Source organism: Protomyctophum parallelum, assembly GCF_964188405.1.
Source record: "Protomyctophum parallelum genome assembly, chromosome: 1".
NCBI lineage: Eukaryota > Metazoa > Chordata > Actinopteri > Myctophiformes > Myctophidae > Protomyctophum > Protomyctophum parallelum.
In genome coordinates this window covers 82955565-82968175 of record NC_139697.1, presented here as the reverse complement: position 1 = coordinate 82968175, position 12611 = coordinate 82955565, and the positions used below count along the sequence as shown (strand labels likewise).

The 12611-nt window shown below is 40.6% G+C and overlaps 1 protein-coding gene across 1 annotated transcript in view; it reads right to left on the bottom strand.

Annotated features, from left to right (window-relative positions):
• Positions 1-11129, bottom strand: part of crebrf (creb3 regulatory factor) — a 34781-nt gene extending 23652 nt beyond the window's left edge. Inside the window, exon 1 of the mRNA XM_083776205.1 lies at positions 10992-11129. The gene's annotated coding sequence lies outside the window, so the exon portion shown is untranslated. The remainder of the gene's footprint in view (positions 1-10991) is intronic.
• Positions 11130-12611: the final 1482 nt, after the last annotated feature.

Here is a 12611-nt window from a genome sequence, read left to right as displayed (position 1 = left end):
ATTGGAAAAAAGGCAACACTGAAGTGAAGGTTCAGGTTCAGGACATTTGGGGATTCTGAACATTTGCTTCTCTACAAAGTGACTTGAAGCCAAGTCCATTTGTACGGAAAACTCCCATCCCCTCAGCTCTGAGTACAGGCTGCTTCCTTCTGGCCTTTGCCTAAAGGTTACAGGGGCCAAAAGTAACAGGTATAAATTCTCCTTCGTGCCTGTGTTTATCCAGACTTTAAATGCTGATAGGGGGAGGAGGTAACTTTGTCGCTGTTATGAAACAACCCCATTGCTACACTGATACCTTGAACTGCCATCCTGTTTTTATTTTCTATGTGTACCTTGTTCTTCTTTTTACTGTTATGCCTTGCTGTACACCAAATCGCCCTTCGGGGACAAACAAATAAATGAACCTGAACCAGAACCTGAACCTGACTTAATAACACAATATTTTACCCATTTGTTTTTCATCTGTGACCCTGAGTGTCACATAAACAGATTTTGAGTTACAGCCCACCAGCTGAGAAACAATATTTTACAATACATGAATAAACAAAAGGAAAGAATAGTCCTAAGAAATAAGAATGTTAGAATAATTTCAGATAAAACAAAGCATTGCTTTTTGTAGCTAACATCGAAAGCCAATGTTAGCCAATTGGGATGGAATATGAAATATCAGACAGATCCGTCTTGAACACATGACTATAGAGATACTGTGTAACGATTTGCGGGATTCTTGGACAGAATCTGGAGGAGTAATATAAAAAAATGTGTTTTACAAAAGTCGGCCTCCTGGTGGCGCTATAACTGGCCAATTTGTGGCAGAGGTTCATCGTTGGCATCCAGGGAGTGTGTGTGCGAAATTTGGCATCGACCGGGTTAACGGTGCCGGAGATTAGCTGTACACAGACGGACGGACACACGCACGCACACACGGACGGACGGACGGAGTGCATCTGGATTGGACCTGGGTCACACTGACTGCACAATGACACTAAAAGATCACATGCTCTGCTTCCCAAAATTGGAGACAAACAGCCAATAGGACAAGTGCCGAAATAACAGAAATAGCATAATTAACAGACCTGCAATTTAGGGCTGTTTACCAAAGAATCACAAGGCATCCTTGGGAGATCTCTTTAGGACACAGGCCTGTGTGCATGCCGTGCGTGCACGTGTACGACTATGTGCGTGTGTGTGTGTGTGTGTGTGTGTGTGTGTGTGTGACATGACTGTCTACTGGAGGGATAAATCAATAGAATAAGCTGTGCAATGTAACAAGATGAATGTTGCTTGCTATGGTTAATTTCTTCAAGATGTATTTTTCACTATTAGGTGATTAGGTTAGCAACTTTCACTCTGGCATCTTTATTAGGATGGCCACTCATGGAGGTATTTTGGAGTGTCGCATACATTATTGCTTAATGAAATCTAGACAGTTTACAGTGTTCATTCAATCAATTATTTTAGATAAATAACATATGCACACCAAACTTCAAACATGAAAGCTGTGTGTGATTTGAAGCAACATTAGAAGTAAATTTAACAAATTTACGCAATGGATGAGGTAGATGATGGGCAAATGAAAACTCCCATTAAAAAAAACGAAAAAAAAAAAAACTTTTGTATCATATAAGGATTAGGAAAAACACAGGCTGTATGTAGGTTGAAACAATAGTTCTACAAACAATCAGAATTGAAAAGTGAAACTTTGTCTCCCTGCAATTAATGTGAAACATGAAGACGGAGGAAACCAGTGGAGTTCTGTACTTCTGATTGACCATGTTGTGAACATAATTGTACCATAAGAAACCAGATATCCAGTGTGTAATGAAATAGTGAAAATAATTCTTGAAGGTTTTGTTTGATGCAGGATAACAAAACAAATTTCATTTACAAATAATCTGAACATCAATTTAGTTTGTCTTTAAGTAGTATTTTCAGTCGAGTTGATGCCACTATGGAATAATCTCACCATCAGATTTGGCCTATACAGTCCCAAAGGTATATTATTGTTGTTGTATGGTTATTGGTTACCTCTGTTACCTCTCTAACTTACTAAAGCTTAACTTTTGTAAAAATCTGGAGGCTCTTCAAATATCAAACACGGACTAAAGAAAAACAGCTGCTCCGACTCTTAACTCTGCATAAATCTGGCTTACTGCATTTCCCAGCATCATATGTGGCCAGGACTTAAGTGGTTAAGTCACAGGGAATAAGAGGAGAGAGAGAGAGAGAAGAGTGGATTCCGTACAAATGTGGCTACAGGCTGGAAAAGGAAGGAAAGCATCACCAGATCAGACAATGCTGTTAAACTGTTTACTCCACCTTCACTTAATATTTGTGAGTGGTGCAACCACTCCTACATCCAGCAATGTCCGTGTACCTGTGTGTGTACCTGTATAAGTGAGCATGAGTATGTTACTTATTTATACCAGTAGGGGGCACCAGAGTGGTGCAACCACTCCTACAACCAGCAATGATCCTGTTGTCATGAGCACGAGTGTGGTGTGCGCATGCGTGAAATTGGAACGATACAGAGAAGAAATTGGACGATACAAATTGGAACGATACAGAGAACCAATAGACGGGAGTTGCACCACTCGGTTCACACTGGTGTGATTTTTTAATATGCAATGTGGCCCTCTGGAATGAGTGTGGAAATATAGTGGCCCTCTCCATCGTCAAAGTTGCCCACCCCTGATATAGATCACCATCTTATGCAGGTGAATTTGGTGGATATCTATCACTGTGTCGTGTAGGTCAAAATATAATTTTGAGTGGTGCAGCCACTTCAAGGAACAGCAATGTCCCTATGTCCATCCCTATGTCTGTATGTCCCTATGTTTAGGGGCAAGAGTGGCGCTGTTGTGATAGAAACAGAGAGAGAGATAGTGTTGCACAGTTGCCTGCTAATTACAATGTGGAGCGTGCATGAGAGAGAGAGAGAGAGAGAGAGAGAGAGAGAGTTGTCTGCTAATTCCCCTACACAGTCAGTAACTCTGTCATTTCTCGACCGGTTCGAACGCGGGGCGGCTCGCCGTAACCGGGCCGGCACCCTGGACGTGTTCCTGTGGGTCTGGAAGTTCCAGGGACCCACCGGGGACCCCCACACAGAGTTGCACCACTCAGTTCACACGGTTATCCTGCATTTAGAACCTCAGACACAAAATTGCCCTGTTGCTAAAAACTGAAAATAAAATCACAAAACTGATATATTTGGTATGTATTATACCTATAGTAATAACGACTCTTAACGAGTTCATATAAATACTAAATTTTATTATTTTTTATACGCGTATTTTGTACATAGCCATTAGCCAGTCAATGTAATAGCATCCTGTAAGCGCATTTATCTTATGCTAGTTTTAAACGGTGCGTTGTGGAATCACAAAATCTAGAAAAGGAAGGTTGACTGAGGAGAAAACTCAACATAAAGAAGTCCAGGTGGCGCGAGTCACGCGATACAGGTATAGTATCAGAGACAGTCCGACAGTTCATACAGGACAGATCAAACTAGAAAGGTATGCTCAGTGCAAATCTCCCTTTCTCTCTCAGATTGTAAAACATAGTCACATAGTGTTTTGATGGTCGGTGTATGGTCTACAGTACACAGTTACCCACCAGGAAGTGCCAATAGATTGTATAGAGTGAATGATCCAAGTCAGTAAACATGGATGTAATACAATTTGGAAACTATGGATAAAGTCAATCACATTTAATCGTCTGGTCCGTTATTCACCTTTTTCATATGGTCTTTGCGTTTGTGTGTGCATAAGTTCCTCTTTCTCTTGCTGTGTTGCCAGTTTTGCAAGATAAACAAGTGACCAGGTCTATGAAAACAACCACAAATGAAAATAGCTGATCTACAAGCTCACAGCGACACATTGTGAGGTTGTACATCTGTTATTTAAGATAAGATAATATATATCTTTATTGTCACTGTATGAGACATACAACGAAATTCTGTTTAGTGCAGCACAACATATAACAGTATCAAAAGAGGACGCAAAGACAACGGAAAAAACACTGAGGGGGCTAAAACTTCATGGCATAAAACTGTTAGTCCGTCATCATAGTCCAGTCCAGTCAAGTCATCTCAATCCATTAATAAATATTAAATATTCTAATGCACTGTTAAAATGATAAAATAAGGGGACCACACAATCATAAAATTCATATGCAAATTCATCAACAGTAGGAGGGGACCATGGGGGAATATATTATATACTATATACTATTGCACTTGCCCATATGCTATTGCATATATACTATATCATATTGCGTTTGCCCATAGTCTATATTGCACTTGCCAGATAGGACAGTCATATGCAAGTGTGTGTGCGTGTATGCGAACCAAGCAGTGTTTTCACTGTGAACGTGTGTGTGCACGTGTGTGCGTGCGTATATGTGAACTGAGCAGTGTTTTCACAGCCTTTGGGAAAAAGCTGTTGGACAGCCGGTTGGTTCTGGCCTTAATGACCTTCAGCCTTCCGGATGGAAGGGTCTCGAACAGGTGATGTCCGGGGTGTGAGGTGTCCTTGGATATCTTTATTTATTATTTAAAAACACATTGAGAACAAATCGAAATATTTTGAATATATTTTTAACATTTTAATAAAAGGCACAAAATATGTTCAGATGGAACTAATCTGGGGTTCCTTGATGTGAAGAAATGTGGAAGCAAGCGCAAATAAGCAACTACTGTACACTTTAGAATCAAGCCCAAAAAAAACAGCAACCAGCAACTACCAATAATTTGTGACAGAAAAAAACAAGTCAAATGTTGCTTATAATAAGCAGACATGGCAACTCGGCCTGAAGGAAGCAAAACACACACACAAGGAGCCCCAGTACCTTGGCGGGGAAAGACGTGGATAGTGGCCTACTTGAGTCCACTGGTTGCATCATTGGTTGCATAACCTTACAAGTCACATCTTTATATTCCCTCCCATGAACACCACCCGTGTGGTCGCTCAGCCAAGCTTGGCAGGATGCACTTTAACTGTGCAAGTGCACAACACGCATGCACATGTGTCGTAGGTGCGTTCAGGACCGGTAGTTAAACAAATAGCACTACAGTCTGAGTCTTGCATCACTACACTCAACACATGGCATTGTTTTGGGCTTGTGGGTGTGTACTGTGTATGAAAAGGAGTGTCTGCAACCAGAGTGACAAGCTGTATGAAGAAGACAAATCTTTGGACAGTGACCATTAGCATCATGTTCATCACTAGGCCAAACAACATTACAACGTTATAACATAAAGACCAATTCATAGCCCAAACAAAGCATCACAGAAGACCTCTGCTTAAGTTCAACTGTCCATGCAAAGCTCAATGTTTCTCATAACATGTTATGTTACATGCATTCACAACGTACTGTACTGCATGGCTCAAGAGTAAAGTGTCACCGTCATGCTCTATCGCAGTGAAAATCTGTGTCAGCTGTTGGCAAATGTTATGAGGTTTTGTTTGTGTGATTTTATTTTGCAATTTCTGAGAACAAGGTACGTACTAGCAGTCTTGATCAACTCCACCAGTTAGGACAAAAGTACTTGCACAAGCACAATATTGATGTGATTAAGAGATGAGCTGGAAAATTACATTATATGTTATCAATGCAACTTGAGGAGTGGGAAATGGGTAATGCAGTGTGGAGCCTTCTAGCTTGAGGTGGATGGACCGGAGGATTGCTATAGTAGATCCCTCATCCCATATGCCAGATGGACACTTTGTGCCCGATTGGCTCCACTCCACAGCCTTGCAGACACATGGCATGAGTCATTAGTAATGACTCATTACTTTGTTGTTGACCAATTTGAAGTAATCAAAAGATCTCTTGGCAGCATGCACAAGTGTTTGTGCGTGTGCGTGCATGCGTGCGTTTGTGTGTGTATGTGTGTGTATGACTGTGTGTGGGAGGAGGGCAGTGTGCAATGGGCAGGTATGGTAAGCCATCACAATTAACATAAATTTTTAAATAGCTACGAATACATTATTCCAAAATGTATTTTTCCGTGAAATAAAAAAATGAAATGAAAGAAAATCTTTGTAATCTTTTAATACGTTTTATAATAAATGTACCCAAATGACTTGATTTCCTGCCAGCCTACCTACCTGGTTAGTTCTGCATATTTGCAACTCTACAGTCCGGTCACCCTAGGTGGTTGGGAACTTCTGGACTGGTTCAAATCAGGCAGTGTGATATCTTAAGTTATGAGTCTTGAAAGAGTTGCTTTAAAATGATTAAAATGACTGGTGAGAGCTCAATAGGCCTAATTGTACAAGTTTTCTAATGCTATAAATAGATAATAAATATTTTTTTTAATGTCAGGCTTTGGGGGTGCGTCATCTGATATAGAATGGGGGTGCATGGTCTAGTGCTCTAGGCACTAGGATGAAAGAAACGAGGAGGAGTGTGCTTTCAATTTGGCAGCATCAGTCAGACTCAGTTCGGTTAGGGTAGGTCTGTGATTTGAATTGCCAGTGCACTCACGGATATCTGTGGTTACAATGCCCATACTGATTAGCACAGTTTGCAACTAGGAAAATTGGAGTGAGAGTGCTAAATAGAATGCAGTAATAGTCTTGACCTTTGGTGATTAGCATAATAGCCAAAGTTGTAATCTCAATGAATACAGGATATTATTAATTTAATAATTAAATTGTGCACTACTATCTAACGTCAGCTTGGCAGTGTTCACTTACCACCGAATAGTCGAACATTGATGCCCTCAGTTGACTAAGAAATTATTTTGAAAACACAGGACATGATGTTAAAGATCCAAAGTGCCTAGGGACTCTAGTCTGCACAACAGAGTCCCTAGGCTTGAGCCAGGCTTGCACTTGACCGCAGTCAGGGACAGCCCTAATGTCCGTCTATGTTCTGCACTGCTGCACTTAGGGAAAATATTTGAGATCATGATTGAGATTGCTAGTGAAATGTCAGTGCTGAGACAGATCAGGTACAGATACAGTAAGTGACTGGTACACAACTATTTATGGTATTCTTCCAAGTGGTTAAACATCCATGTCCAACATGTTTTGTGTTATCTGTCACAGGAAGTGTATTTTGAATCCAAACAGACTTGATGACATGTGCAAGGTTTTTTTAAAGGACAATGTCAGCACCTGGCAAAGAACAGTGTCACATGTGCAAAACAATGACCTGAATTTAATAAACATCTTATAACATCATGATCGTATGTAATGGTCACTGGTGTTTTCTTGTTTCTAAGTGTATACTGCAGGTTGTGAGCTCATGCATTTAACTCTTGTCTTTGTCAAATGTTAAGTGCCAATCTCAGGACTAGTAGGTGCTACATGTGCCACCCTCTTGACCTGTCTGCCAACCACAGGAATGCCTGCTTTAGTGGCAGGTGTGGTTGAGAATGTGGTGGTGGCTCAATTCATATGTGAAGCATAGGCTTTGTTCTGAACGCATCAGTGGTGTATATATACACTAGCAAACATTTCCTGTTAACACACAGACAGTACACCCCACTTTAATAAACAAATACATTGTTGTGAAACCAGAATAGAATCTCTAGACAAATAATAATGAATGTTAGACTAAACCAGTGATTTTGCCCAGACTTACCAAATACTAAGCATTAATATGTAATTATGTATCTTTCTTAATATAACAATTTCATGCCAACAATGCACATTTTTGCCCATAGTTATGTCATGTAGAAGTGTCTTTGCAGATATATGTGGCAAGGCAAGTACCCCAGTGGAAAAAAATTCAGTGGAATTAACCACACAGATTCAAAAGGCTGTTTCAGAGAATACCGGAGAACTTGACAGTTTACCATCTCGCCGCTGCGAAAAGTGGAGAGCACTCGCCACGAATAAAAAAAAAAGTTAACACATGTCGCCGGAACTGTGGAGACATGGCCGGCGAGATGTCCACACTTTTCGTGGCGAGTCGGAAAACCGGCGAGTTCTCCGGATACCATTTCAAAGGCCTTTCTGAAATAGCATTAGTGAACTGTAGAAATGCTGAAATGAATGAACATGCTCTGCAAAAATATATATTAGGGATGCACCGAAAATTCGGCCACCGAAAATATTCGGCCGAAAATGGTTAAAAATGTATTTTCGGCCTATTCGGTTTCGGCTCAAATAGGCCGAAAATATATCACTGAATAGTCAAAACACCGGGTCGGTATAAACACAACACGCGATTGTCTTAGACTTGAACGTAACCAGAGCGCTCCGCATCTACCCCTCTCTCTCTCCCAACTTCAGTCTCCCACACACACACACACACACACACACACTCACACACACACACAGAGCGTCAAGTTGCTCTGTGCTGTGGCTGCGATGCGCTCCGCGAAATCTGCGAGCTCATCAACAGGTCCCAAAACATGGTATTTGTGAGCACCGCCACTGTCTATTCTTTTGTCGTATGACAAAAAATGCTCCCCAATGTCTGAATCTGTGAGCTTGCAGGCTGGCTATGACGAACACTAGCAGTGAGCTGCTCATTAGCTCCTCAAATTTGTTCCACCTGTGTGTAATCTCAGCAACGCATTGAAGTGGGCATATGGCAAAAGCAGAAGCAGAACGTCCGTGAACGTTTTGCATAACAATGATCAGTTGTTCAGTGCTGTTTAACTTTGGCAATATGTGATACTAGAGCCTAGAGAACATGCTAATATGGCTGCTAAATAAGAACGGTTTCCCCTATCAGCTAGCATGCTATTGTGTGTGTGTGTGTGTGTGTGTGTGTGTGTGTGTGTGTGTGTGTGTGTGTGTGTGTGCGTGCGTGCCCACACACTGTGTAGGACAGTGGTTCTCATAGTGGGAGTTCCAGCTAAATTATAGATAGTTAAGAAGTAAACCAAGTGGGGGTCTGTAACAGAGTGCAAAAATGGAACCAAATACACTCTCAAAATTTACATTGATTGTTTACAATAGAAATAAAAATAAATTGGGGTCCCAGAGATAGAAATGGGAAGAAAGACAGTCAGCTATACACAGTCAACATTACAGATTACAGTATCATTACAAGTACAAGGAATGGAAATGAAATCAAATTGTATTAAAAAGGGGGTAAAATATTAATTTTGAAGGAGTATTCATTTTTATTGTCTTTATTGTTAGTTACAACATGCCTACAATAACTTGAAGCATTTTTTTAAAGGTAATTGCAAAAAAGGTGCCATAATCCGATTAATCGTTTAAATAATCGCCCGATGAATTGATTATGAAAATCCATAATCATGTCTTTTGCCATAATCAGGTAGCTTTACAACAAAGCTGTATTCGGCTATTCGGTCAACTGTTTCCTATATACGGTTTCGGCCAAGAATTTCCCTTTCGGTGCATCCCTAATATATATATATATATATCTCAGGGAAAGTCCCATTTCTGCACCACTGTATTCTAGCTCAGCTTTTGAAAAAAAAAACTTAATTTGGGACACAATTAAATGACCAGCAGCTGCCTGAATACACACACACACACACACACACACACACACACACACACACACACACACACACACACACACACACACACACACACACACACACACACACACACACACACACACACACACACACACACACACACACACACACACACACACACACACACACACACACACACACACACACACACACACACACACACACACACACACACACACACACACACACACACAGAGCAAAGAACAAAACAAAACAAAACCTCAACCTAGATTTCATGTGCCAACACCCACGTAATCTCGTCTCCGCATTGGTTCATAGGAACTAGTGCCCCGCCTCCAGCTACGCACGATTGGCTAGGCCAGTCTGTCAATCGACGAGCCTCGCTCCATAACAAACATGGCCCGTTTCAATGTAGGTTGAGACGGACGGAAGATAAACAATCTGAAGGCCCGTGTCCGTGGCCTACATATTTTTTTCACTTTAATACCACAATCCACGGCCCAATAACAAACATCAAGGTGGCGATCAATCACTACCAGCAATAATAAAGCAATAATAGCCACGTGAGAAATGGGGACATAGTGTTCAATATTGACGATCAGTGCATGTTCTCATAAACAAACTACTAGTACTAGCTGCAGGCAGCACATGCTCATAATAATACAAACTTGGAAATCAAACTAAACCAAACGTTAAGATATTTGCAACGACCTTGTTATCGACAACAGTATGGCTATAGCATTTATTTTCTACTTAGTTTCCACATGTCTGCGACGATCACCATGTTAAGAAGGTTCTTATGAAGGGGGGCGTGTACCAAATGAACCCATTGCACTCTCTTTCTCTCTCTCTGTTCCCACCATGACCCAATAAAAAGCTTCATCTAAATTGCACCATTTCATCATAATAATCACTTCAATGTTTGCATAATTCACACACTCAACAACACCAGGGATTGCGGGTTTTTTTTGGACGAAGAATAACAACAACATGGAGCCTGCATTGTGTTGTGTTATTACACAAGACGATGTAGTGAGTTCTTATGTAAGCTTCCAAAAGCCCCCGGTCTGATTATTCCCTTTTGGGCCAAACAAACCTAAACCAACCGAGACAGGACTTTTCTTTTTGACAGGGCTTGTTGTGTTGGTGAACCAGATCAACAACGCTACTATAGCAACGTTATAAACGAGGCTCATCGTCCTAAAAACAGCCGTGGTGTTTTGTTTTGCGGCGGGCCCCCAGACTGGGGTGTTTGAATGCGGAACTGGTCCGTGCCTTTCCTCCAGGCTCAAGCCAGCCTGCCAGGCAGGCACTAGGCACCAGGCACTTATCACACAGTATGGCCTCCAGAACAGTCCATCCAGACCCGTCGGCTGTCCCCCGCCCCCCTTCAAACACACACACAGACACACACACAGACACACACACAAGACACACACACGCCAAAAGAACCAACCCCCCACCCCCCGTCCATCCCAGCTCCAACAACACAACAACCCAAACATCCGCTGCAAAAGTTGTCGGTGTCCAAACGAGCACGACCACCCCTACTCACTTTCACCGTCGGCCCACACTGTCGCTGGGTTGTCACATAGGCTCCATATGTTGTGGAGAATAGAGACATTCAATGGAGTCCACGCTGCAGCTGAGCTTTCCTTTCCTTTCCTCGGGTTTGTTTTGTTTTTCTTCTTCCTGACGGGTTCCTGGAAAGCGCGTGACTGCTGCCCCCCCCCGCTCACGTGACCCACCCTCGGCCAATGGCGACGCTCAGAGAGATATCTGTGTTTTTATCACTCTCTCTTTCTATTTCTCTCTCTTTATCTCTCTATCATTTCACTGCCATTTAATTTGTTGTTAAATAAATTGTTGCTACCTTTCAGTGACATTTCGCTTTCGGTTGCGACTTGTAGCTTTGTTTTCAAAGACCATCGGCTTTCTGTAATTTGTAACAAAAACATTGAGGGTGTGTGTAGGCTACATGGTTGTCCACAATCTCCACATGGAGGGCAATGTCTGCCCCAAACAAACAAACACAATTAGATAGATAGATAGATAGATAGATAGATAGATAGATAGATAGATAGATAGATAGATAGATAGATAGATAGATAGATAGATAGATAGATAGATAGATAGATAGATAGATAGATAGATAGATAGATAGATAGATAGATAGATAGATAGATAGATAGATAGATAGATAGATAGATAGATAGATAGATAGATAGATAGACATTTAGTAAATTGTGGGTTTTTATTTATTTGGTTATTATTAATACTTAAGGTGGTTGCACACTGGACGCGTTTGCCCAAAACACTTACAACCTTACCTTTAAGAACCTTTCAACCAAAGTTATTCAGAACCATTTCATAGTCACAACTGTGTATAGAGTATAGTAATTTAAATACTTTGTCTAGAAGGATTACAGTACACAATTTTTTTTCTTGCAGTCATTTCCATTGGGTTCATATCCAATTCATCAACATTCTGCAAGAATGTTTTTAACAAATAGAACTGCACTCTGTCGAGTGCATACTTGCTTGTTGCACACTAGTATCTAGTAGGCCATAAATGGCCAACTAGTGCGCAAGCAGAGTGCGCAAGTACTTTCGACCGCTGTAAACTGTGAAATCTCAGTATCTCTGTGAAGGAACGTTTGAAATGTCTAATTATTAGGTGTAACTATTTGCTACCTACCTACTTTATGCATGTAAACACCTAGTATTATTAAGTATGGTTCAAGTTTCTATCTATATAAGAAATACAGTTTTATCAATTTAGAAATATTCTGGATCCCTTTTTAGTTTTTCAAAGAAAAATAAATCATTGATATGTGATGGAAAAAAAGGTATATAAACTGAATTAAAATATGTTATCACGTATACAGTATAATTATTTTATTATTTATTGTAAATTGTCAATTGTTTTAAATGTATTTCATCTTGGACTATAGCGATATTAATACTAAATCATGATCAGAGTAATATGTGTCTATAACTTCAATTTCTGTAATAATACTTTCACATTTGTTAAAATATACATGATCTAAAATACTTCCGTAATCTGTAGTTGGATTTGTATTTAATTGTTTAAAGCCTAATCTTGACATGAAGGCCTTTATACTTCTACCTTTCTCACTATATTGGTCTTCATTGAAAGAAGTCGGAGATGATA